At 40.5% G+C, this 26,224-nt stretch overlaps 1 long non-coding RNA gene across 6 annotated transcripts in view; it reads right to left on the bottom strand.

Annotated features, from left to right (window-relative positions):
• LOC132661653 (uncharacterized) overlaps nt 1–26,224 on the bottom strand; it is a 731,817-nt gene that overhangs the window by 563,123 nt on the left and 142,470 nt on the right. For all 6 annotated transcript variants that reach the window (XR_009602330.1, XR_009602332.1, XR_009602335.1 and 3 more), the window contains one exon: nt 22,904–23,066. This is a non-coding gene — a long non-coding RNA (uncharacterized LOC132661653). The remainder of the gene's footprint in view (nt 1–22,903; nt 23,067–26,224) is intronic.

Genomic DNA, 26,224 nt, shown 5'->3' with positions numbered 1-26,224 from the left:
TGGTGGAAGGCCAGGGTGCAGAGACAGGTAAGTAGAAAGAACTACAGTGTATGTTGTTAGAGCAAGATGGTGGTGGTGGGCAGAGTGCAGATGTTGATGGTGTGAGGTAAGAAGTTACCAGACCAGGCAAGTCAGTGTAAGCCTGGCAGTATTTTAATTCTAAAAGCAGTAGAGAGTCACTAAATGTTTTTAGGAAGAATACTTCCATGATGAAATTCACATATTTAAATTTTTTTTCTTGGTTCAACATTTTGTTTTTACTGAAAAAAGTACATTTAAAATTGAGTTGAATGGGGCACCTGGGTGGCTCAGTCAGTTAAGCGTCCAACTTCAGCTCAGATCATGATCTCATGGTCAATGGTTTCAAGCCCCATGTCAGGCTCTGTGCTGACTGCTCAGAGCCTAGAGCCTGCTTCGGACTCTTTCTCTCTCTCTCTCTCTCTCTCTCTCTCTCTCTTTCTCTACCCCTCCCCTTTCTCTTTCCCTCTCTTTCTCAAATAAATAAGTAAATAAATAAATAAATAAACATTAAAAAATTTTTAATTGCTTTGGTGCTTGAGTCATTAATTTAAAAAAAATAAATTCAGGAATAAAGTTTAGTGATTCATCACTTACATATAACCCCCAGTGCTCATCCCAACAAGTGTCCTCCTTAATGCCCCACACCTCTTTAGCCCTTCCCCCCACCCAATACCCTGCCAGCAACCCTCAGCTTATTCTCTATATTTTAGAATCTCTTATGGTTTGTTTCCCTGTTTTTATTTTTGTTTTCCTTCCCTTATGTTCATCTGTTTTGTATCTTACATTCCACATATGAGTGAAATCATATGACATTTGTCTTTCTCTGACTAATTTCACACAGCATAACACCCTCTCATTCCATCCATTGTTGGAAATGGCAAGATTTTATTCTTTATCATCACCAAGTACTATTACTATTCCATCACACACACACACACACACACACACACACACACACACACCCCACATCTTCTTTATCTACTCATCAGTCAATGGACATTTGGGCTCTTTCCATAATTTGGCTATTGTCAATAGTGCTGCTATAAACATTGGAGTGCATGTGCCCCTTCGAATCAGCACTCCTGAATCCTTTGGATAAATACCTAGTAGTGCAATTACTAGGTCATAGGGTAGTTCTATTTTTAATTTTTGAGGAATTTGCATACTGTTTTCCACAGTGGCTGGACCAGTTTGCGTTCCCACCAGCAGTGCAAAAGAGTTCCTCTTTCTCTCCATCCTCACCAATATACTGTCATTGCCTGAGTTGTTAATTTTAGCCATTCTGACAGGTGTGAGGTGGTATCTGTGGTTTTGATTTGTATTTTCCTGATGATGAGTGATGCTGAGTATTTCTTCCATGTGTCTGTTAGCCATCTAGATGTCTTCTTTGGAAGAGGGTCTTTTCATGTCTTCTGTCCATTTCTTCACTGGATTATTTGTTTTTTTGTGTTTTTTTTTTGGTGTTGAGTTTGATAAGTTCTTTATAGATTTTGGGTATTAACCCTTTAGCTGATATGTCAGTTGCAAATATCTTCTCCATTCCATCGGGTTGTCTTTTAGTTTTGCTGATTGTTTCCTTTGCCGTGTAGAAACTTTATCTTGATGAGATCCCAATAGTTCCCTTTTGCTTTTGTTTCCCTTGCCTCCAGAGACATGTTGAGTAAGAAGTTGCTGTGGTTGAGGTTAAAGAGGTTTTTGCCTGCTTTCTCCTCAAGGATTTTGATGGCTTCCTGTCTTACATTTAGGTCTTTTATCCATTTTGAGTTTATTTTTGTGTATGGTGTAAGAAAGTGGTCCAGGTTCATTCTTCTGCATGTTGCTGTCCACTTTTTCCCAACACCATTTGCTGAAGAGACTATCTTTTCTCCATCGATATTCTTTCCTGCTTTGTCAAAACTTAGTTGGCCATATGTTTCTGGGTTCTCTATTCTGTTTCGTTGATCTCAGTCTCTGTTCTTATGCCAGTAGCATACTGTCTTGATGATTACAGCTTTGTAATACAGCTTGAAGTCCAAAATTGTGATGCTTCCGGCTTTTTCTTTTTCAAGATTGCTTTGGCTATTTGGGGTCTTTTCTAGTTCCATACAAATTTTAGGATTGTTTGTTCTATCTCTGTGAAGATTGCTGGTGTTATTTTGATAGGGATTGCACTGAATATGTAGATTGCTTCGGGTAGTATCGACATTTTAACAATATTTGTTCTTCCAATCCATGAGCATGGAATATTTTTCTATTTTTTATGTCTTCTTAAATTTCTTTCATAAGCCTTCTGTACTTTTCAGTGTATAAATTTTCCACTTCTTTGGTTAGGTTTATTCCTAGGCATTTTATGGTTTTTGGTACAATTGTAAAAGGGATCAATTCCTTGATTTCTCTTTATGCTGCTTCATTACTGGTGTATAGAAATGCAACTGATTTCTGTACATTGATTTTATATCCTGAGACTTTGCTGAATTCATGGATCAGTTCTAGCAGTTTTCCAGTGGAATCTTTTGGGTTTTCCAGACAGAGTATAATGTCGTGTGTGAAGAGTGAAAGTTTGAATTCCTCCTTGCCAACTTGGATGCCTTTTATTTCTTTGTGTTGTCTGGTTACTGAGGTAAGGACTTCCAACACTATGTTGAGTAACAGTGGTGAGAGTGGACATCCCTATAGTGTTCCTGACGTTAGGGGGAAAGCTAAAATTAAAAAATAAAAAATTAAATAAAAAAATAAAAATAATTTTTTTCTTTTTCTGTATCTAAGAATGAGGAAGAAAAGAAAGAAAGGAAAAAAAAAAACAATTTAAGCAAAATCAGAAGCAAAAAAAAACAAATAAGTGAACCAGCAAACAGAATGAAGCCCAAATGAAGTTACATCCAGTTTCCCCTGGAACTGAAACTAGGAAGCTTTCTATAGTCCATACATGAAGCTGGTGGAGTGATTTGTGCTGGCCTTCTAGGGGATGTGCTTAGAGGGTGCACTTGGGCGGGGCTTGGTGTAATGCTTCCATTCTCCACTAGGTGGTGCTGCTTATCTCACTGGGGTGGATCAGGGTAGAGTGCCCATGCCAGCTTGGGAGAGGCGGAAATGACTTCACCCAACTCCCTACTCTCTGGTGCAGGAACTTCGCGCTCTCACGGATCCCTGGTCAAGTACCCCTCTTTGTCTCAGGCCTCCCCATGTCTACCTTGTCCATGTCCAAGCTGTCTGCCTGTCAGGAAGCACCCCCTCTTAAGTTTTATCTCAGATAGAGTTGTGTTTCAAAACCCCATACTTCAAAGATCCCTGAAGCTTGGACCCATGCAAACTCTCTAAGGGAGGGTCTTGCTGAGCAATAGCCAGGAGCCTGCTTTCCCCAGAAAACATCCAAGCAATTGTGCTGCAGCAGAGGTTCAGAGATAATGGCAAACACAAAGCTGGCACCAGGCTTTACCACACTCTGGTGTCTTTGTCCTAATACCAGCAAATGTGGCTACTCTCCGGGGTCTGCTGGGACCTTAGCCTGTGGGGAGGCCATATGGCCTCTACCAAATGCTCTTCAAGCAGGGGAATGGCTTCTCCCCATGTGGCACATGGACCCTTCAGACCCCGCTGCCTGCTCCTGGGGATTTGCCCTGCTTCCTCACCAGAGCACTGCCAGGCACTGGGCTCCGAAACTTGAGACTCTGCACCCCACTGTTTATAGCAACCTAGTGGTTATTTAAACCTTCTCCTTTCTTCCTGTCAGTGGTTTTGGGAAACAGATTTCTTATTCAGTCCCCTGTGAGTATTTTCACTCTTTCTCTGTCGCTACTTTCAGGAGAGTGCTTTTCTTGCAGAATCCTGATGTACTGTACTCTCCCCCTTTCTCTTTCTCTGTCTTCTCTCCACAAAAACAGCTCCCTACCCTCCGTGGCTTTCCTCTCCCCCAGTTCACCTTTCCGCACTGCATACCTGCCGAGTTCTATGGCTCAAGCTATGCAAACTGTTGTGTTAATTCCCAGATCAATTTCCTAGGTATTCAAAATGGTTTGGTGCTGATTAAGCTGCACTTCAGGGATGAGGCAAGCTCAGGGTCTCCATGCTGCTCTGCCATATTAGAGCTCTTAGACTTACACAGTTTAAAGAGCACTCTGACTAAAGATTGATGAGTGGATTGGAGAAGGGTCAGAATAAAGGGCCAGACCTTAGGAAACTATTACAAGAGCTTGGAAGAGGGAAATAATCATTCTTTCCATAAATAGAAAGAATCAGATGATGGGTAGCTGGACTGGTAGTGGGTGAGACTAAGCCGATAAATTCAAGACACATTTATGAGGTAAAATCAACATGAAGTGGTGCTGTATTGAGTGTTGGGAGTAAGACAGAGGGAGGATAAGGATTCACCCCAGATTTCTGGATTATGCAACTGGATAGATGGTGGTGCTATTCACAAAATAAGGAACAGTAAATGACCAGGCTTTGGGAGGAGGTCATAGACTGACTGTGGACGTAAGTACCTTTGAAATACCTAAGAGAAGTCAAGTAAACAATTGGATATCCATGCAATGAGGTTGAAAACACATATTCTGTAAATAAGAGGTACCCTCCATTTTTTTTTTCTATTTCCTAAGACTTGTTTTATAGGGTGCATAACCTCGATTTCAATTGTTTAGGTGATATAATCTGGAAGCCATGATCATCTGATGATGCCTAAGGTAAAAAGGAAAAACAATCATGATAGGATTTGTCCTGGTAGTCTCAAGCAAGAAAGTAATGACAGTCCAGTTTTGTTGTTGTAAAGTATGGGACCACTGGAAAAATCTTAAGTTGCAAAATGGTCACAGTGAATAACGAATGGACATGAACAGGATGACAGTGAACTTATTAATAAGTAGTAGGTTGAGCACAAGAGTTCACCTGGTTCCCCAGATCGGGGGATAAGAAAAATCTCCTGGGAGTCAGATTCCGAAGGTAGAGGTAAGCGGGGGATACTCTCGTGGAGGAGATGGAGGTGATAGGAAGGTCCCAGTGTAGAGTCTAGTTTCAAAGGCTTTAAGAGCCAGATATTCAAGGAGGTACTACAAACACGTTGATTACAGCCTCTGAAAACAAAGAAAACTTGGTGGCGGGAGAGGGAGGGGATGGTGGGGGATGTGGTTAAACACTGTCTCCAAAATTATTTGATTTTAAAAACTTCCCTAAATATTACATGCAGTTTATTTTTGGATGAGATGTGAATTTTATCTATACTGGAACATTCTGCTTAAGAAAGATGTCTTTGGAAGACTGAAACAGATACACATTTGTTCTCTAGAGGATGAAAGTATGTTCTCATCTAGGTGGGAATTGTGTCATGGTGTAGGTAATGGAGATTGTAAACTTTTTCACACAAGATATTTTCTATGAACCTTACTTGATATTTAAATCTTATATAGGGATCATAGGTACACAATGAGAAGTAATGATAACCATGAATTCGTTCTCTTCCACCTATCTAATTCTTCACCATCTATCCCTCTTTATCACTACACCAAAACAGTGAATACACACATTCTACCACTACTTCCTCACGTTATTATTGAGTCAACCTTTACTATAATTAGTCGTTATCAACAAAGGATACTATTTTGGATCCATGTACTTATTATTATGGTCACTTTATTTTTTTAAAGTTTATTTTTGAGAGACAGAGTATGAGTAGGGCTGACGAGCTGTCGTCACAGAGCCCGTCGTGGTGCTCGAACCCACAAACCATGGGCCAAAGTCTGACACTTAACCGACTGAGCCACCCAGGCACCCCTACAATGGTCACTTTAAATGAATAGATGACTATTTTGACTCAGTATGCCTTCACCATATCTTTAAAAATCAAATTAAAAACATCAATGTGAGAAACCATGCGTTTCTCATGATATGCCTAGTCTGGCTGGAGTCACAGGAACAGATACACAAATACAGATGTGCTGTTGCTCATTTAATCATTCAGTATTTCCTGATTGTTCTGTTCTTGGTGCTAAACAGTTTGGAAGGGGGAGGGGGTGTGAGGAGGAGGAATTTACAGTCTCCTACTGATTCCTGTCTCAAGTTCAGAAGGGAAAAAAAGATATATACAGAAAACGCTTTTTTTCCAATTTTTATTTTATTTATTTTGAGAGAGAGCACACAAGTGGGGGAGGGGAAGAACAAGGAGAGAGAGAGAGAATCCCAAGCAGGCTCCCCACTGTCAGCATAGAGCTCAAACCTGGGCTTGAACTCATGAACCACGAGATCACGACCTGAGCCAAAATCAAGAGTTGGATGCTTAACTGACTGAGTCACCCAGGTGCCCCCAGAAAATACTTTTTTTTAATGTTTATTTATTTTTGAGAGAGAGAGAGAGAGAAAGAGAGCATGAGCAGAGGAGGGGCAGAGAGAGAGAGAGGCAGACAGAAGATCGAAAGCAGGTGCCACACTGACAGCAGTGAGCCCAATCTGTGAGAACATGACCTGAGCCTAAGTAAGACACTTAACTGACTGGGTCACCCAGCACCACCAGTAAATACGTTTAACCAGTGTATGCTAAATTAAAAATGAGTATAAGCAGAGTACATATACAAAGTTATAGGAATTCTTTGATGTGGTCATGCTAACTGTGGAGTATGAATACAGAGTCTGCAGGAAAGCTTAGTGGATAAGTGGAGTGGTGAAGGAGGCATTACAAACAAGAATGAGAAGCTAAACAAAGGAAGTGTGATGGGAACTGGGAGGATGAACAGAGACAACAAGAAGTAGGTCAGCTTTCGTTCTGCTAATTCTCATTCTCATCTCTAGGTCTCTGTACATGGTGCCCATTTACCTTCATGTTACCAAACCTGGTAGCTTATACCTCTCTTGAACATAATTCTGGGGAGCCACTCCTAACCCTAGACTAGATTGTGTCTTTCTTTTGTCCCATACTTCCCTGGTCATAACATTCATCACTCTATACTAATTGCCTATCAAACTGTTGCTTGGTGTCCCCTGCTAGGCTACAATGGCTTAAGGGCAAGGGCTAAAGGGCAATGGCTTACAGCTCTGCAGTAGGCTGAATAATTACAAGAGATGCCCATGTCCTACTCCCTGGAATCTATCAATGTATTATCTTATATAGTAAAAGGAACTTTGTAGATGTAATTAAGTTAAGGACCTTAAGATTAGGAGATGATCCTGCAATGTCTGGATGAGCCCAATGTAATCACAAGAGTAGTTCCTATAACAGGTTGATAGGAAGATTAGAGCCAGAGAGAGGACACAATAACGGAAGCAGAGGTCAAAAACAGGGAAGATACTGGCTTTGAAGATGGAGGAAGAGGTCATGAATGAAAGAATGCAGGTGACCTTGGAAGCTGTAAAACCAAAGGAAACAGATTTTCCCCTACAGCCTCCAGAAGGAACACAGGCCTGCTGATGCCTTGATTGTAGACCAGTAGAATTTTGGGCTCAGTTGATTTTGGACTTCTGACCTCCCAAACTGTAAAATAATAAATTTCTGTGGTTTTAACCTACCAAATTGATGGCAATTTCTTACAGAAGCATTGTGAAACTAATACAGACTCCACTTCCTCCCAACATGGAGCCCAAGAACTTGCTCAAAATACACATTCACTTAATAAAATTATTTCATGAAAAAACTCGGGGCTCCTAGGTGGCCCAGTCAGTTAAGTGTCTGACCTCGGCCCAGGTCATGATCTCGTGGTTTGTGGGTTTGAGCCCCGCATCAGGCTCTGTGCTGACAGCTCAATGCCTAGAACCTGCTTCAGATTTTGTCTCCCTCTCTCTCTCTCTGCCCCTCCCTTGCTCTCTCTCTCTCTCAAAAATAAACATTAAAAAAAGAAAGAAAAAATGCCATCCTGCAATATGGAGATTGTAAGCCAAAGATAGGAGTGATAGAGGTGTGAGTGTTATCATAAGAAACCTTGAATGATCCAGAGATGAACTCTAACATGAGCTGGGGCCAGTAGCAATGCAGGGAGAGTGACTATTTTTCTTGAAGAGCATGAAGAGAAGAAAGAGGTGAAAATGACTAGAAACTTGCTGCCACAAAAGGCTAGAATGTTCCTGGAATGATCTAGAAAGTAACTGAGAAACGTTACAGGCCAAATATTGTAGTTGTTCCAGGGGTTCCAGGAGGAGTAGAGTTTTGACTTGGGAGTTCAGCTGTCCCTCAGTGCTCAAAATGGCAAGGTTTGGGGATAAACTAGTCAAAGACAAGAATGACACACTGGCTCTTACTCATTTGACATGAAGTGACTTCCAACATTAACTGATTCCAATCAAATTTTTTTACCTCATTTTTCAGAGGACTGGGGTAATAACATTCTTCATTTCTTGCTACAGCATCATAATTCGTTTTCATAAGATTTTTCTTGTATTATTTATTTTCATTTTCCCCAAATATTCTAATATATCTGATAATAACCCTTTTATTTATATGGGTTCTTATAAAACATGTATGGTTGTTTTCTCTGCATATATTTTTAATATAATGTTAGGCTATAAATCTTTGGTTGTGTCTTAATTTTTTTAAAAATCTACTATCGCACTTGTAACATTTACCCATACTGCTATGTGTACATCTATTCCATTGCTTCTAAACACTGTGTAGTGCTTCTTGGTTATGCCTATTACATTGTGCCTATTTATTTCTCCAGGGATGAATATCAAGATCATCCAGATTGCTCCCAAATCTTTATAAACAATGCTACAATAAATATCCCCATATATTTCCCCTTATAGGTCCATGTAAAAATTTCATGTATACTCAGGAAATGACTTGCTGAATCATAAGGCACATATATACAGATGTTTGACTAAAAGCCAGCAAATTTCTTCCCTGAATATCTATCTGCACCAGCTCTCACTTCTATCAGGAATCTGCCAGTGTCCCTATACCTCCAAAGGACAGGGGTGGGCCCAAGGAGTAAAGGGCTAAGGTGTGCAAGGGCATGGGAGCCACTGGGGCTTCCCTCAGCCAGACCTGATCATATAATCATATCCCAAAAGCTAAGCTCTTCCTGGCTGGATGGAAGTGTTCTCTCTCCAAAGGGAGCCAATGATGACTTTTCACAAAAAGATGCTTTCACTCTCCCTCCCTCCTGCATTCCTGCATTCCTGCATTTATAGCTTCTGCCTTCATTCCCTCCTTCATGTGTGAGGAGAAGACCTCTAGGCTCCCAAGTGCAGGCTGGAGGGAGGACTGAGGCAACAAAGTTCCAAAGAGAGCTCTGCCCACACTGGTCCTGGCTTCCCTTCGGGTGACATTTCTGTTCTGGTGAGCAGCCCGGGGTAGTGCTTCGTTTCAGAAGCATCATCCATGGAGGCAAAGTCCAATCTCCAGCACTGAAAGCAAGGCTGGCTCCCTCTCATGCAATGAGAGAAGGGAAGAGCCAGAGCCCAGTAGCCAGGCATCCATTTATTCCTGCTCCATACTGGGAAGGCTAGAACATTGCTTACTATATCCTGGCCCCCTTCTAAGCTGCAGGCTGCTCTTCCAGATGTGCCCTGGCAAGAGCTCAATCAGATGGGATCCACCTGGCAAGACCAAAGCTCCAAGCCAGGGAGCCCGGATGTTGAGGATCCGCCACAGTGAGATTCACGAAGACCAGGAGACAACTCCTTGGCAACTCATGCAGAATCGTCAACCTGAGCTTCCATCAGTGCTGATGACCACCTCCGCCCACCTTATGACAAGGAGAACGTTGCAGGACTCGGAGAGATGGAGAGGAAACTATGAGGTTGTTCATGGGTGATTTCCTGGACTGAATTCAGCCCCGAGTGCCTGAAAAATGCAGAACCTGAAGGAAATGGTTTGGCAGGCTCAAAGCCTCTTGAGCTCTCCTGTCTTAGAGGGAGGTGTTGGAAGCACCTTGGGAAGGCCCTTCTGACACAACCTCCACATTGAAATCATCTTCTTTGCTGTGTAAGAACGGAGGCAGGCAGACATTGACTCCTCTGGATAGAACTCCCCAGAGTGGGCAGGTGAAGCCAAATCAGAAGACACCTTCTCCACCTCTTCCCTCCTTTGTGCTGGCTCAGTGATACCAGCCAGCATTTGTACCTTCACTGTAGCATGAGGTTGCTTTTCACGTGATTAAATGAGGCCCAGAGAGTGTCCCTTGTCTAAGCTCTTGCTAGGAGCTGAGCCAGCATTTGAAACCTCGACTCTTTGACCCTGGAAATTGCTCTCTTAACAAACATTTTACTACCTCTCTCCTACATGCCTTTATATAGATCAATTTCTCACCCTAAATCACTATAATTTATTCATAGTAGTCTGTGAGCTCGAGGGCAAGAATTGTCTTATCATACCTCCCATCTCACACGGTATCAAGTACAATGTAGCAGCAAACATGTACAATACACTTACTCTGTGCCAGATGCTACTTCCAGAACTTCATGAAAATTAAGTCACTGAGTCCTCTCAGCAACTCTATGATGGTGACACTGTAATTTGCCTCATTTTATGGAGGAGGAAACTGAGACACACAAAAGCTAATCAACATGCCCAGGGTCACATAGCTAATAAGTGGGGGCCCCAGGCAGGCTGGGTCCAGAGTCTGGACTTTTAATTCCTATATTACCCTGCCTTTGAAATCAATAAATGGTTGTTGGTTTTAAACCCTTTCGGCTCAGCAATATTTCTCAGCTTTGCTTCCACAAAGCAGGAACCCTATCTAGGATACATATAGCCAAGGCATAAGCCTGGTCCAGAGTGTTCAGACCAGAAAACAAAACCTGAGCCTCACACTCTGTGCCTCTTCCCCATCTCCACCAACAAATCAGCATTATTTTTGTCATCAACTCCCAGGTTCTTGTCATGAGGGTTTAAGTTGTTTTTTTTTTTTGTTTTGTTTTGTTTTTTTAATTTATTTTTGGGACAGAGAGAGAGCATGAACGGGGGAGGGTCAGAGAGAGGAGACACAGAATCTGAAACAGGCTCCAGGCTCCGAGCTGTCAGCACAGAGCCCGACGCGGGGCTGGAACTCACGGACCGCGAGATCATGACCTGAGCCGAAGTCGGCCGCTGAACCGACTGAGCCACCCAGGCGCCCCTGTCATGAGGGTTTAATATTATCACTTGCATTTCTATAAGACTGAAGATTACTTCAGTTACTGGGAATATCATTTGTCTATTTCCTAGGTGCCATAGAGCTAAGCTAAAGCTTCTGTTAATATTGTTATATTATTACAATATAATATTATAATATGTTAATATTTTTATTATAAATCTGGTCATGTAAGACAGAAAGTCCCAAAGTGCATTATCCGAAACACTGGTTCTGCAGACTATAATAGATTATTTACATAAGGGATTCTGTGATCCAATAAGTTGGGAAACCCTGAGTTAAAAAGCAAAGGCAGATTTCTTCCTGCAGGACTTTTCAGAGCCTCTAGCATGTCTTAAGCATGGACTATGACTCTTCTGGCCTGTCCTATAGAAAATAGCTTTCAGAAACTGACCAGAAAGAAATGAGCACACTCTAAATGGGTTAGAAATAAGATTTGCAATTACAGTCTCATGCAGCATAAAAGGAGAAATCATGTTATACATGAATAGAAGACAACATTGTTTACCACACATTTTTAAACAGGATTTATCCTGAATCTTGGAACACAATCAGCACATACAGTGAATGATCAATATTCAACTTAACACTTGAAGGGACAAAAGCAGACATATTGAGTAGCTGAGAAGAAAAGATACCACTTAGGACTGAATCGGGCAAAAAGTTAAAGGCATAAGATTTCACATCTAAATTTTCTGGTCTGAGATTGATACACAGAAATTTATCTGCTGGCAGAAGCACATCACTTGCCCAAATCCCAGATCACATGAGTACTACAGAGTGTGTGCATGATAGTTGGGTGATAAATCCTGGTTGCTACAATTCTTACTCACAGGGTTACCTCACCTCTACATCTTCAATATATTTCAACTCATAACAAAATTAACTTTGAAAAAAAAAAAAAAAAACCACAATGATATTACCCTTTTACAAAATCTTTTAATGGTTCCTCACTGCATTTTGTCTAAAATCCAAACTTCTTGGCTTGACAATTCCAGATCTTTCATCTGGTGACCTGAACTTTTTCTACCTCGCAAGGACTCCAGTTGGATGCTGCTCTCCCACTGAACCCTTCTAACCAGTCATACCAAACTGCTTGCACCAGATCACAGTGCTTCGTGATATGTCTACTCTTTGTCACAAGTGGACTTTGTACCTAGACAACTCCAGTCCCTTCCCGCTAAGAATCAGTTCTAACATTCTATTCCAGGGAGACTTTCTTGACCATCTTAGCAATTCTCATTGCCTACCTGGGTAAGCTTATCATCCCACCCATCTAATTCAACCTCCCTGTCCATAAAAGCTAGCATGGCAGGCTGCATGGCACACAGCAAGGAGAAATACAAGTATAATTAGAGTGTCCGTACAAATGGGGTGGGAACAGGGCTTCCAAGTATGGCTTCAATTCATGCCCCACCCCCTTGCCTACTGCATGAGCAAGAAATCTAGTCTTTCTCTATGAAGCACTCCTTTCTTCTATTTATCCCAGAATCTCCATCTCAAAAAAGGCTAATTTCTTTGGTCTCAGTACAGGACCCACAGCTCAGTGGTGCCCCCTTGTGTCTGGCACATCCCACAATAGCTAGAAAATTGAGTACTTGGAAAAGAGCCATCAGCTAATTGTTGTGGGCTGCCTATCTCAAGTGAAGCAATGATTTTGAGGCCAGATCTCCTGTTCTTTGCCCTGATACTCGGACAACTCCTTTCCAAGAATGTAAATGTTCTTCAAAGTATGAGAAAAAAAAATGTCCCCCCCCTGTAAAACTGTCATGCCCGATCCACACCAAAACTGACGCAGGATTTCAGTATCACAATTCTGAAACAGGTTTCTCTCTCCATTTTCCGCAGGACATAAATTTGCCCTAAGAAGGTAGACAGGGAGAGGGAAGAACCTGAGCCACCATTTGTCAAAGACATCGGCTTACTCTTCCCCTTTCCCTTTTCAGTGGATTCAGTGCAGGAGCCAGTTAGCTTGTTCCATCTCTCTTCTCTCCAGTGGAGATGTTACAATGGAAGCCTCGGGGCACTGTCTGTCCTGGGAATTTGGTCAGAATTAACCCAGGCTACCTACCTCAAGCAATTCCAGAAACCTTCCATATAAGAATGAAAATTTAGGGGATGCCTGAGTAGGTCGGTCAGTTAAGTGTCCAACTCTTGATTTCAGCTCAGGTCACTATCTCATGGAGCCCCACATGGGGCTATGCGCTAACGGTGCAGAGCCTGAGTGGGATTCTCTCGCTCACTCTCTCTCCTGTCCCTACCCCACAAACATGTGCACACTCTATCTCAAAATAAATAAATAAACATTTAAAAAACAAAAAAGAATAAAGATTTAGGATCTCCATCCTTTCTCCATGGGACCCCTTATGTAAATGGCTCTACATTTTTTTTTAATTTTTTAAAATTTATTTTGAGAGAGAGAGAGAGTAGGGGAGGGCAGAGAAAGAGGGAGAGACAGAATCCCAAGCAGGCTCTGCACCGTAAGCTCAAAGCCCAATGCGGGCTCAAACTCACAAACCTTGAGATCATGACCTGAGGCAAAATCAAGAGTCGGAGGCTTAAGGAACTGAGCCACCCAGGCGCCCCAGCTTCACATTTCTTAAACAATCTTCACTCCATAACAGTAGCTTTTCACTCTCAGTCACAAATATATATTTTTTGAATGAGGGAAAAATCCAACAGATCCAAGCAGAAAGCCACACAGAAAGAAAAAAACAAAAGGTGGGGGGGGGGGGAGGGGGACGGGGGGGGGGGGACAGAATGACAGAAAGTACATCAGGAAAAAAAACTGTCCTCCTCTCACATACCTGCTGCTTCCTAGAAAAGGTTTCTTTGTCCCACAACCCAATTTTTCCACGAGTATGAAAGGATGATCCAGGTTTCCACGCTTTGAGCCCAGCCAGTGCTTGTAGAGTCAAGCCTAAGGTATTCCCACTGGGTTCCAACATCCCTTTATTGTTTCACTTTAAAACCTCATTGACATATCTATTTCTTATTAATCAGCTTTAACATATTTTACAAATTGTCCTGCTAGCACAATCCCCAATCCTCTGGATTTATAGAACTCACCTCACTTACTAAATATCACATTTGGCAGAACATGTGTCATTTTCTATAAATATTGAAAAATCAATAATTGCTGCCAGAAATCCTGTATTTGTTCAAATCCCGGGTGAGATAAATGATGAATAGAAATACCATTCTCTTTTAAAATTCAGAAATAAGACAGATCGGATTGTTTATTCTTTTGATGCTTCTACAATGTGCCTGGTTTCAATAATCACAGGCAGCAGCCTGCCTCCCTTACTCTTCCTTCCACTGAATTTTTATTATTTGACATCTATCTCTAAATGAACAGTTAGATTTAGCATGCCATCCCCATCATGCAGTGATAAGAAACACAGGGCTACACTAGGAGCAGATACACGTAGCCAGCTGAGATGGGAAGGAGAATGGAATTAAGTACACGCAAATTGTCCCAAAGTGATGGACAAGCAGTACAAAATTTTAAATTCTGTCTCTGTTGTCTGTCTCTGTCTCTCTCTATACATAATATATAGTTTGTATATTGTATTAAATATAAAACAGATCATAAATAAATTTATAGATTTAATATAATGTGTAGATTTAATATATATTCTAAATATATTTATTAAATATAAATATGATACATATCTATATATTTAATATGTTAATTTGTCACATGAAATATATAAATATTATATATATTAAATATATATTTTTAGTTACATACATTCATTAAATACTGTCAAGATGTATATTAAGTATTAGAAATTTTACTCTTTAAATATTTCAGAAAGAAAAATGAGACAAAAAGGTGTGATATATATATATATACACACTAGGGAATATTATTCAGCCATGAGAAAGAAGGAAATTCTACCATTTGCAATAACATGGATAGACCTTGAGGACATCATGCTAAATGAAAAATGCCACACAGGCAAATACAAATGGTATCATTTATATGGATAATTAAAAAAAAAAGGCAAAGTCCTAGAAACAGAGGGTAGAAAAGTGGTTGCCAGGGGCTAGCACGGTTGGGGAGAAGTTGATAAAAAAGTACAAACTTTGAGCTATAAGATGAATAAGGCTCAGGATCTCATGTAAAACATGGTAACTAGAGTTGATAACACTGTATTGTATTTACTCACTTATTGGTATAAATGAGGCAATGAATGTTAACTAGATGAGGACAATCTGTTCTACAACGTACAGGTATATGTACACTTTAAATATTTTACAAGTTCATATGTCAATTATATTTCAATAAAGCTGAAATTTTAAAAAAAGGTGAAAAAATACAAGGTGAAATATATTTCTCAGTTTTCACAATGGGTTGTCTTGCATACTACCTGGTAAACAAGCTACTCTGAATCCACTAGTTTCAACTTTTTTCTGGAAGAGGCCAGCAAACTTTCCATAAATAGCCAGAGAGTAAACATTTTAAGCTTTGTTGCCCATGTGGTCTCTGTCACAGCTTATCAACAATGCCACTGTAGCATAAAAGCAGCCATGCACAATACAAGAATGAGGAAGCATGGTTGTAGTCCAATAAAACTCCACTTGCAAAAATTGACAGCAGGCTAGATATGGCCCTACCTACTGGCCGGCTGTAATTCGCTGATCCTTGGCTTAGAATATGATGAAGAGACGCTCAAGGAAATAGTGTGGAGGCAAGCCCATGAAAACTACTGAAAAAAAGTCATTAAAGCTGCCATTTTCTTCTGTCTTTATTCCCCCCAAAACTTTTTTCCCCCCATAGCTCTAGACCTGTTGCCCCTGATTTAGAACCTGGGTCTGAAAAGAAGAGAATAAAACCAACACATATTGATACAAATGGCATAAAGAGGATCCTCACATCATTTCAGTACCCAGGATCCAGCTATTCCTGAAACCAGAAAAACCCTTGATATACTTCCTATAGGAACCCAAAGGGAGATACCTTCCCATTCTTTCTTAGGTTCTCAGCTGGGTCTCTAGAAAAGAAGACAGATTAACAAGAGAAAAGCAAACAAATGTATTTAATATAAGTTTTACATAACAGAAGAGCCTTCATAAGGAAATGAAGACCTAAAGAACCCTTTCAATCTGAGTGTTTTTATACTAGGTTTGATGAAGAGTAGAGAGGCATGGAAAAAATGCGATAGGACAAAGGAGTACAAGCTAAAAGTAGTAAATTGGGGGTAACTTACCAAAACCTGTTCATTCAAATTCCTTTTAGCATCCCTGCATCTTTGGCAATCGGATGCTGCTGTCCTCCATATACAGGGAGGACACCTCCCATATGAGGGTCTTACGACCTGCTTCAAGGAAATGTCAGGAAGTCCTTCCTATACCTACTGTTTCTCAAATTCCTCCAGCCTAAAATAGCCAATACGCCATTGTGCCCCAGTTTGGGGTAGCACATCCCAAACCCTATCAAGTTCCTAAATTCCCTTTTAGTTTTTGGCAGTTTGGGTTGGATTTTTTGTCACTTGCCACTAATAGTGAGTAATTTAACATGACTGATGCATTATTTCATTTAATCCTAAAACAACTCTGTAAAAGAAATTCTTTCTGATTTTATAAGTGAGGGAACTGAGGTGCAGAGAAGCAAGTTGCCCAAGTGCACACTTCTAGGAAGTAGTAAGGCCAGGTTCCGTGCCCCGATGGGGCTGCTGACCCCTGCACTGCAGGAAGTCCAGCTGGCCCTGTGATACTTGACAGTCTGTCCTGCAAACTCATGAATCTGATGGAGCCCTCACAAAAGAGTAAACACACAGAATCAGTTCCAGAAGCCACCATTGTGTCACTGAGTTCAATTCCTATTTAACTAAGAGAAAATGGGTATCGACCATCGTTGGCTTGATTGCAAATGTCAGGCTCTTTGAATTATTAGAAACAGCAATGAAAAATTGATTACATTTAAAACATCCTGTGAAAAGTTTTACAATTGCACATTAAGAAACGATGTTAAGCAAATAAGAACTAATTGTTCTCAGCTGCACTGGTAATAGCCCTATCTGCCTTCCCATTACAATGCATATTCATTTTATTGGAACAGGAAAAGTAAATAAAAATAAAAAGTCCCAGATCTCATTCATATTCAATCAGTGTAATTCTGAGCCTAAGGTTGTCCTCCTAATGGACGTTAGCAACGCAACAACTAATGCTTTCTCCCATCAGTTCAAACTGGTCTGGAAACCTCTATGAGTCCATATACATTGATGAGATCCCCCCCAAAAAAATTCACAGGGAAAGAATAACACAGGCCATGTAATAGATGTGTATCCAAATGTTTGTGTGAGAATTTTTGAGGTGATTAAGTTATTTTAAGGGTCCTTAGGGAATTCACTTGAAAAACAAACGAAAAAATGTCAAAGTAAACATGCCTTCTGCCTTCACATGTGTCCAGCGTGTGGCATACGTTGGCCGCACTTTGACCTAGAGCACCATTTAGAACTCTGAGGTGAGCTAACCCCACTGGCTTCACTGCCTCTTAACTTCATAAAGAGTCAAAACAGAATGCTCTGGGCCACTCCCCAATTCCACTCTTCTCCTCTTCCTATGATTCCTTTCCTCCTGGAGTAGCCAAAATAGGCCAGGTTTATGTGGCAGTAACCATACCAAAATGTTCAGTAGCTTAAAACCACAAAGGTTTTATTTCTCATCCAGGCAAAATTGTCCATTATGGGGCCCACAGGGAGGAGCCCCTATGTGTCTTTTCTATGTGTCTTGGAGTTTCACAGTTCTTGCACTGAAAGTACCAGCAAACTTGAGCCAGTGGTCATCCTATCCACACGACAGCTCTGTGGCCTATGGTACCACATCACCACGCAGTATACGCTTAGTTAGACTTTGACCTTGAGGTAACCCCATCTACAATGGATATGATGGCCATACTCTTAATTTGATGCTTGCTCCAATGCCAAGTTTTAATTGTTCTTTACCATTCCAGAGTTTTTGGAATTATGTCTTTTTTCTGTTTGGAATTGAGAGGTGGCTTCCTCTTCCAACTGTGAAGTATTTTTTTTTGTGTGTATGTATTTTATTTCCTTTCATTCCTGATTGTATGTCTGCCTTTTTTCCCCCCCAAATATAGCCACCTGCAACTAACACCTGATACTAATGGTTTGTTCTCTGAGCTTTTGCCCTGGACTACACATTCATACATACATGGTCTGCCTCCCATAGGTTATGCTAAGGTAACAAAGCAAATAAAAATTTCTGTGGCTTAAAAAACCACAAAGGTTCAGTCCCTGTTCCTGATTCATGTCTATCATAGATTAGCAGCAGGGTCCTGATCCAGGACCCTAGGCTGATATAGACTTTAGTATTTTAAATGTTGGTGGTTGCCATGACAGAGGAAAGTGGATATGGTAAATTCTGAACTAGCTCTTAAAGCTTCCGTGTAGAAGTAACACATATCATTTCTGCTCACTTGTCACATTGGTCCAATAAAGCCACAGGGCCACCATTGATCAAAGGATGAAGAAAAATGCAATCGTGCCTTGTGCCCTGAAGAAGAGACAACTATATTTGTGGTCAGTCCTAGTGACTACCAACTCTATACAAGCTCCACCCCAAATACAACCTCCATTCTGACATTCTGAATGTACCCTCTAAAACTCTTTCTCAGTCATTATAAATGTATCTAATCCAAGAGTATTCTCTCTACCTCCTGCCTCAACTAAAATCTGTCTCCCTCTTAGATAACCATTCCCCCATCCCCTACCCCATAACCCTCTCCAAATTTCTCCTTTTCTCTTCTTCCTTTCTCTCTCATCCACAAAGTCACCTACTTCTCTTGTAGGAGGAAGCATTTAGTGTCATGATACCCTACGTCCAGGCCATTAGTCTTCCATCTTGTGTAAAAAAAAAAAACACCTTTCTTTGAGGTTCTCACATATGACTATATCCCTTCTATCCCTCCACATGACTACTATCTATGACCAGCTTCTGTTATTGACCCTCTTAACTCTGATGATCTTCACTTATTTTCTTCCACCACTCATTCCACAGCCATACTCTTAGTTCGTATATTCATCTGGAACCTGTGTTCCACCTTTGAAATCTTAAGTTTGAGTATCCTACCTTCTTGCACCAACCCCCTGCCTTTCACCTCCTGTTTGAACATAAGAGTATCATAGATCTCAGTTCCTTTCTCCACTCAGCTAGTAGAGTAATTCAAATGAAAAATTCACTATTTCACTCCTCAACAGCATACTGCTTAAACCCCTTCACAGGCCCCATAGCATAAGGGTTTTCAAACTTGGCTACATAATAGAGTCAGTTGAGGAGATTCTTAAAAATCCCAATACCAGACCACATCCCAAATAAGTTAAATCAGAACTTTTGGGGTGCCAAGAGCGAGTGTTTTTTTTATTTAAAAAAAAAATTTTTTTAATGTTTTTATTTATTTTTGCGACAGAGAGAGACAGAGCATGAGCAGGGGAGGGACAGAGAGAGAGGGACACACAGAATCGGAAGCAGGCTCCAGGCTCTGAGCTGTCAGCACAGAGCCCAATGCAGGGCTTGAACCCACAGACTGTGAGATCATGACCTGAGCCGAAGTCGGATACTTAACCGACTGAGCCACCGAAGCGCCCCATGAGTGTTTTTTTTAAAGCTCTCAAGTGATCCCAATGTGCAGCCAAGGTTGAGAACCCACTGACTTAGAAGATAAAGTCCAACCATGAAAGGTAAATTACTTAAACAATTGGCAGGGTTCTTTTCCAAACACGTTTTTCCAACCACCTGCATCAGAGTAATCAACGGTGCTTATTTTTCTGGGCTCCACCCCAAGATACTGAGTTATGGTGACTCTAGCTACATTCCCAGAGTCTAATTTTCAATAACTCTCCAGGTGATTCTAATGCATGCTAAAAATTGAGAATCACTTCCTGACATGCACATTAACTTAGTCACACTGAACTTCTGATATGTCCCTATGAATACAGCTTATGCTAAGTGAAGGCCATTAGATAGAATTATGAAATATAACATATAACCACATCTTCTGCATTATCAAATTGTGAAAAGCCTGAGACTAGTAAAGAGAAACAAAGACACCATAACAGATCCGGAAGACCAAAGGAAAGACATCTGTAGAGCCATCCCAGATTCTGATGTCTCCTAGTCAGGTCCAATTTATCCTTCCATTAACCCCCCTTTCCCCAAAAAAGGTCAATGTTAATCTATTCCATGAATCACAGATCATCTAATGAATACATTCCCCATTTTTAGTGCTTTTCCAGCAGTTCCCCTCTCCTACCCAAAATAAATAAATATTTGTTGAATGAATCATTCAGTATTAGTGCCAAAAATTTTCAGTTAAGGGTGAAAGAATTTCTGGGTACCTCTCTGTCACTAAGAAAGTCATTGTAATGATGTCATATTGCTCAACTTTAGGTACAGATCTAAAGTCTCCCTGTCAAAACATTTTGGTAGTCTTTCCTCTCTCAAAATACAGAACTCCCTTCCACATGTTAACCAAACACTAAGGACATCACAATTCTGCTTCATCTAAGCCAAATCCCTTCTTCTTACCCAACGGTGTCTAGAAGCCAGCTCACAAGAGCAACTTCTTAAATATTCAGGAATTTTGGGAACTGGTTTTCAAAACTTTAGTTTGAAATCAGCCATGATGGGAGCATTTATACCACAGAAATCGGCAAATGCTACAAATAAGAGCTAGTTTGTTTTGGTTTGTTTTATTGGTAGGGCCAGTTTACCAGTAAACCACTACCCTCACATAAATTTCTTATTTATATAGACATTTCAAGTTTACAAACTTTTTCAAGTCCATTATTACACTTGAATTCCCATGATAACACTGTGAAGAAAATACCGTGTTCCTCATTTTGTATAAAGAAAGCTGAAGCTTACCACAGTTAAATAACTTGTCTATTGTCACTGAGATTCAAAAAGAAAAAAGATCTGCCTTTTATTTTATGCCGCCTTCCAAAGCAGTACTTTATCGAATAAGGTTAATAACTTGTAAACCTAAAGCAAAAGCTATAAATTCTCTGTGTGATCATTCATTCCTATCTTTGGTTCATCAACAAACATTTATTAACTGACTACTAGTGTGTCAGACTCTGTGACAGATACCGAGATTACAAAGATAAATAAGACACAGTTCCTGTCCTCAAGGACCTGCCCATCTATTGGGAAGGAAAGACATCTTAACATATAAATCACAATAAAGTGTGGGCCCTGGGCCCACATGTATTCACTGTGGCTGGGAAGAAGGCAGATGTCTGCCCCTCAAATGCACTCTTGACAGTAATGAAGTTTATTACATTTTAGGACAACCAAAAATAGCACTTCAAAACCCTATGGCCTCACTCCTCCAAAAACATGTAGCAGATGACATGACAATTCTACAAAACAACACTACCTATGTATGTCCAAAGATCAGTGACAGGAAGAAAATACCCATTTTTGCCTCTCAGATATACATCCAGGCAATGCAAACATATTATCATTGGTTTCCTTACATCTGCCAAGAGGCAATATGTCAAATAAATAATTTAGACCAGCTGAGGCACCACAAGAAAACAAAGCCATCAGTCATCTGGGCTGCATTATTGATTGCCAATAACAAGATACTTGCTAAGACAAATGACTCAGCTATTATACTACTGAGGCTTTAGCCTGTCTCAACTACATAAATCATATTGAACTGTTTGTTGTTGCAAGATGTGCAAACATATCTATAATCATTTTTGCCCCCCATTTTTGCAGTATATCTTAGGTGGCTCCTCATATGCAGAAGGTAGATTCATTATTCCCTCAACTTACGCAATTTTTCTTTCTCTGGGTACATGTTACCAAATGCCTGTTGCATCTATTTAATGGAGAACTATGCCTGTTTATACTTATTCCTAGAAGACCTAGATATGTGGCTAGAGATAAATGAGAAAGAGTAAATTGTAATTAATTCATTAATCAAATTAATTCCTTTCAGATAAATCAAGGTGTGACAGAATGAATGCGCAGCAGCTGGAGTCAGAAGCCCTCGGTTCCAGGATGGCCTACTGGTTATGTGACCTAGGACACCTGTTTCTTATCCAAGTCTTGGTTTCCTTTACAAAATTGGAATAACACTACTTGACCTGCCTATCACATGATCATGAGAATGAAAATTTGAAAACTGTAAAGCACTCTAGATAGATGAGGAAACTGTTTCAACATAAACCTGTCCTTTTATGAACTATCAAGTGTGGGTGGATCTGTTTGGCATTCCAAGCAGAAACAGATGGAACTGTCAAATTAGAATAATTCCGAGGTTGGGGTGATTTACCAAGAGACCAATTACAAAATGTAAGTGGGATAGAGAAACCTCAAGAGATAGTGCAGGAACTTGAGACTAGCAGCATCATGACAATGATTTCTTCTAAGCCTGAAAGGATGTCAGATGGGAGAGATTACCTAAAGAACCTAGAATTACAAAGACTGGGTTACCTTGAAAAGAGCAAAGATCTTTCACAGACACAGCCAGCCCCAGGGCACCTCAGAGTTAACTCACACAGGCTTCTAGGGCAAAGAGCAAGGTAGGAAAGGGAGAGTATATCATGAGGGACAAAGGCAGAAATCCTGCCGAGTGGGGAACAATCTGTTACAATTATTCTACCACTCTGGACATCAACCACAAAGCCATGTTCTCCTTTTACTCTCCAAAGCGTTCAGTTTTGAAATCATATCAACTTTGTCTCTCTCATTTCCATCACATCCATCTCCTAATATCTATGTCTATTGCCTTTGTCCATATCTATATTAGGCAGGAATCTTTGATTACAAATGGCAGAGACCAGCTCAAATTGGCTGAAACAATAAAAGAAACTTACTGGCTGATCAATGAAACCTCCAGAAAAATTATGTCTTCAGCCATGGTTGGATTCATGAGTTGCATCATTTCATTATGATTAAGTCTTTCTTTCTCTCCTGTGTCATCTTCTTTCCCAGGCTGTGCTTTATGCTATTGGCTTCCACACTGGGTAGGTTCTCTTCCTATGGGGAATTCAAGTACCTTAAGGTTACTATGTTTCTGGACGCAGAATCACAAAAGCCAAACCAATCTTGGTGTTCCATACCTGTTTACATTCATATTCATGTTCAACACCATTGGAGATTATATAGGGATTTGTAGCCAGATTTCTAGCTAAGAATTAGTACTGTATTTCCCTGGAATTCCCTCCCTGCCCACCTTCTTTAAGGAAGTGAGTGACAATAGCACTGAAAGGTGCAACAATCATTATAGATAGTGAAGTAGATTATACATTAGTGAATTCTGGCTCTTCTTAAACTCCATTTCACCTTTGACCCATATTGGAACTCTTCCTTAACTTTTCAGGTAGTAAAAGGGGAGAAAAATCCTGAAAATATTCTACAGTTTAAATTTTAGTGTATGTGGCCAATCTCTGGCTGCCTTGTTGTGAATATTGAATTATATCTTTCAAAGCACTCACAGAGACGGTGGGTCAATAAATATTAGTGCCCTGTGCTTGCATCTGTCTTATTAATACTCCAGAGGCACAGCCAACAATGCATGTTAGAATTCTCACTTCACAAATAAGAAACTGAGCCTTTCAAAATTATTCTGTTGGTAAATAGAAAAGTATGATTCAAGTCCATATTTGACACCAAATCCCCAAAGTCTTCTATTTTACCAGGATGCCATCTTTATGCCTCTATTCCTAAGGAATCATCAAGCATAGTAGCTAAAAATCATTTTGAAGCTAAAGTATTTAAGTAACAATACAGCAGTGTTTTCCTTTAAGCTGGCGTGAGATAATAGAAAAAATATATATTGATCTCTGCCCCTGGTTCCTGGCACAGAGCTCTTGAAACTCTTGTATTTTCCTGGGTGATAGGAGTGTCTTTTGTCCTAATGAAGCAACTTTGGGCGGGCTTATGGATGAGCAATGGTCACTGGAAAGAACAAACCATGATTAGAAGTCTGGAACTTTTATCCCCTCCCCCCTTTTCCTGAGAAAGGAGAAGGACTATAAATGGAGTTTATGACCAATCATGCCTGCATGATTACTCCTCCATAAGAATCCCAATAGTATAAGGTTTGCAGAGTTTCCAAATTGGTAAACATATCCAACACTGGGAGGGTAATGTACCCCAACTCCACAGGGACAGAAGCTCCTGCCTCTGGACCCTCCCAGACCTCATCATATGTATCTCTTCATCTGGATGTTTCATCTAAGTCCTTTATCATACCTCTTACTAACCTGATAAACAATTAAGTGCTTCCCTGGGTTCTGAGAGCCACTCTAACGCATTAATCAAACCTGAAGAGGGGGTATAGAAACCTTTGATTTGCTGCCAAATCAGACAGAAGTTGTGGGGTAACCTGGGGATCTACTACTTGCAATTGGCATCTGACATGGGGTGAGAGTAGTCTTGTGGGGCTGAGCCCTTCACCTGTGGGATCTGGCACTATCTCCAGGTAGAGAGTGTCAGAATTGAATTAAACTATAGGACATCTGGCTGGTGGCACAGAGAATTGCTTGTTGTGGGGGAAAACCTTCAGACAGAAGTGTGAGAAGTGAAGCACTGTCAGTGTGGCGGTAGTGTGAAAGTAAAGGGGAAAACCCACAGGATAACAGTAAGTTTTTCATTTAAAGCTGGGTATATCTAGCATCATGGGAGAAAAGGTGCCATTAGGTCAGGACATATGGGGGCCCGAGCGTGAACTACAAAGCAGATGTTTATACTTTAATTCACACGCGTACCCTGAATTCTTCTTCAAAGTTACTCAAATTTGTCTTGCTGAAAGATGAATGAATGCAGCAGAATACCAATTTTCTAAGTGATCTCTCCAACTGGGTTGAAGTTCTTTCACTTCCTTTCTAAAAGATGCATTTCATTTGTTATCTGAGCAGCCAAGAGTGGCATAATTACAGCTGTAAGCCAATTCTCCTGGCTGCCAACATTTTTATACTCTAACCCATCACCACCTTCACCCAAATGCCCAGACTGTTATTCATCTCACATAGACTACTGGAGAGGTCAACACACTTCCAGAAAAGCAAAACGGGGCCCAAGAACAAAGCTTTAATATGCACCTGGCTTTAAGATAAAATCACACTACCCATACCCATCTGGGGTCTGAGAACAGATGTAAGAGGAACCTGGGCTCTCCATTTTCTGACTATATATTGTTTCATTTTCACAAGAAAGAGGAAATAGAATGAGCTTAAGATTTAGATAATCCTAACTTCAAATCCCACTTACTGTCTTTATGATTTTGAGCAAATTACTTTCCCACTCTGAGCCTTGGTTCCTATATCCAAAAAATAGGAATAATACCAACGATCTCTGCGTTGTTGTGAGGTATGCCAAATCCATGGCACAAAGTCAGTGTGTAGTATCACCAATCATCAGATGGCTTTAACAATTGTGAGCTCAGTTTTCTATTATAGAAAGGTGAGTCCAGGGGCAGTAGCAAGTCTAGGTGCTTCTTTATTCCCATTATATCAGGTCTTGAGGTCTGAGACAGGTGATGGCCTCATGATGTAGCTCCCTGATAAGTCATTCACTCAGCCAAGGCTTGTGAATAAATAATACTTTACAAATGGCACTCCCTACAAGGAACAAATTGGCTGAAAGAGTCATGGTAAGTAGATAAAGCTTCTTTCCCGCTTCTGCTCCTGTTTTTGTCTGCTTCCTTGTTTGCTATTCTCACACAGAAGGAGGAAGATGCTGATCAGAATAAAATTCCTGCCATCATCCCACATACTGGCTTTGCCTTCTCTAGAAAAAGCAAAGCTGCTTAATCTGATTAGTGAGTTGGTAAAATATAACTAAACATCCATAGACCATTCTCTTCTCCTTCTCTGTCCCATTAGGTGTCAGCTCTCCCAAAAAAGAATATGTGTGTGTGTCCAGCTCTGCTCCTCTAAGTTTTTGATAGCTTCACAGGGGTCCAATACTACCTGTGACTGGGTAAAAAAATAAAAATAAAAACAAACAAACAAAACATCTATATAATTCTAGAGTACTGTTAACCAGCTCACTTGCCTATAGTTGTATGCCATAATCTCCTTTGGCTTTATGAATAATAAAGGTGATGTTTTTGCTTCTCATCTGCCTTGCTCTTGTGTCTTCATTCTCAACTGATACACTACTTAGACCACAGAGAGGGAGTCCTCTCAAAC

Source organism: Panthera onca, chromosome D1, assembly GCF_046562875.1.
Source record: "Panthera onca isolate mPanOnc1 chromosome D1, mPanOnc1 haplotype 2, whole genome shotgun sequence".
Classification (NCBI taxonomy): domain Eukaryota; kingdom Metazoa; phylum Chordata; class Mammalia; order Carnivora; family Felidae; genus Panthera; species Panthera onca.
The sequence above is the reverse complement of the archived record's forward strand: the minus strand, read 5'-3'. Positions and strand labels throughout refer to the sequence as shown.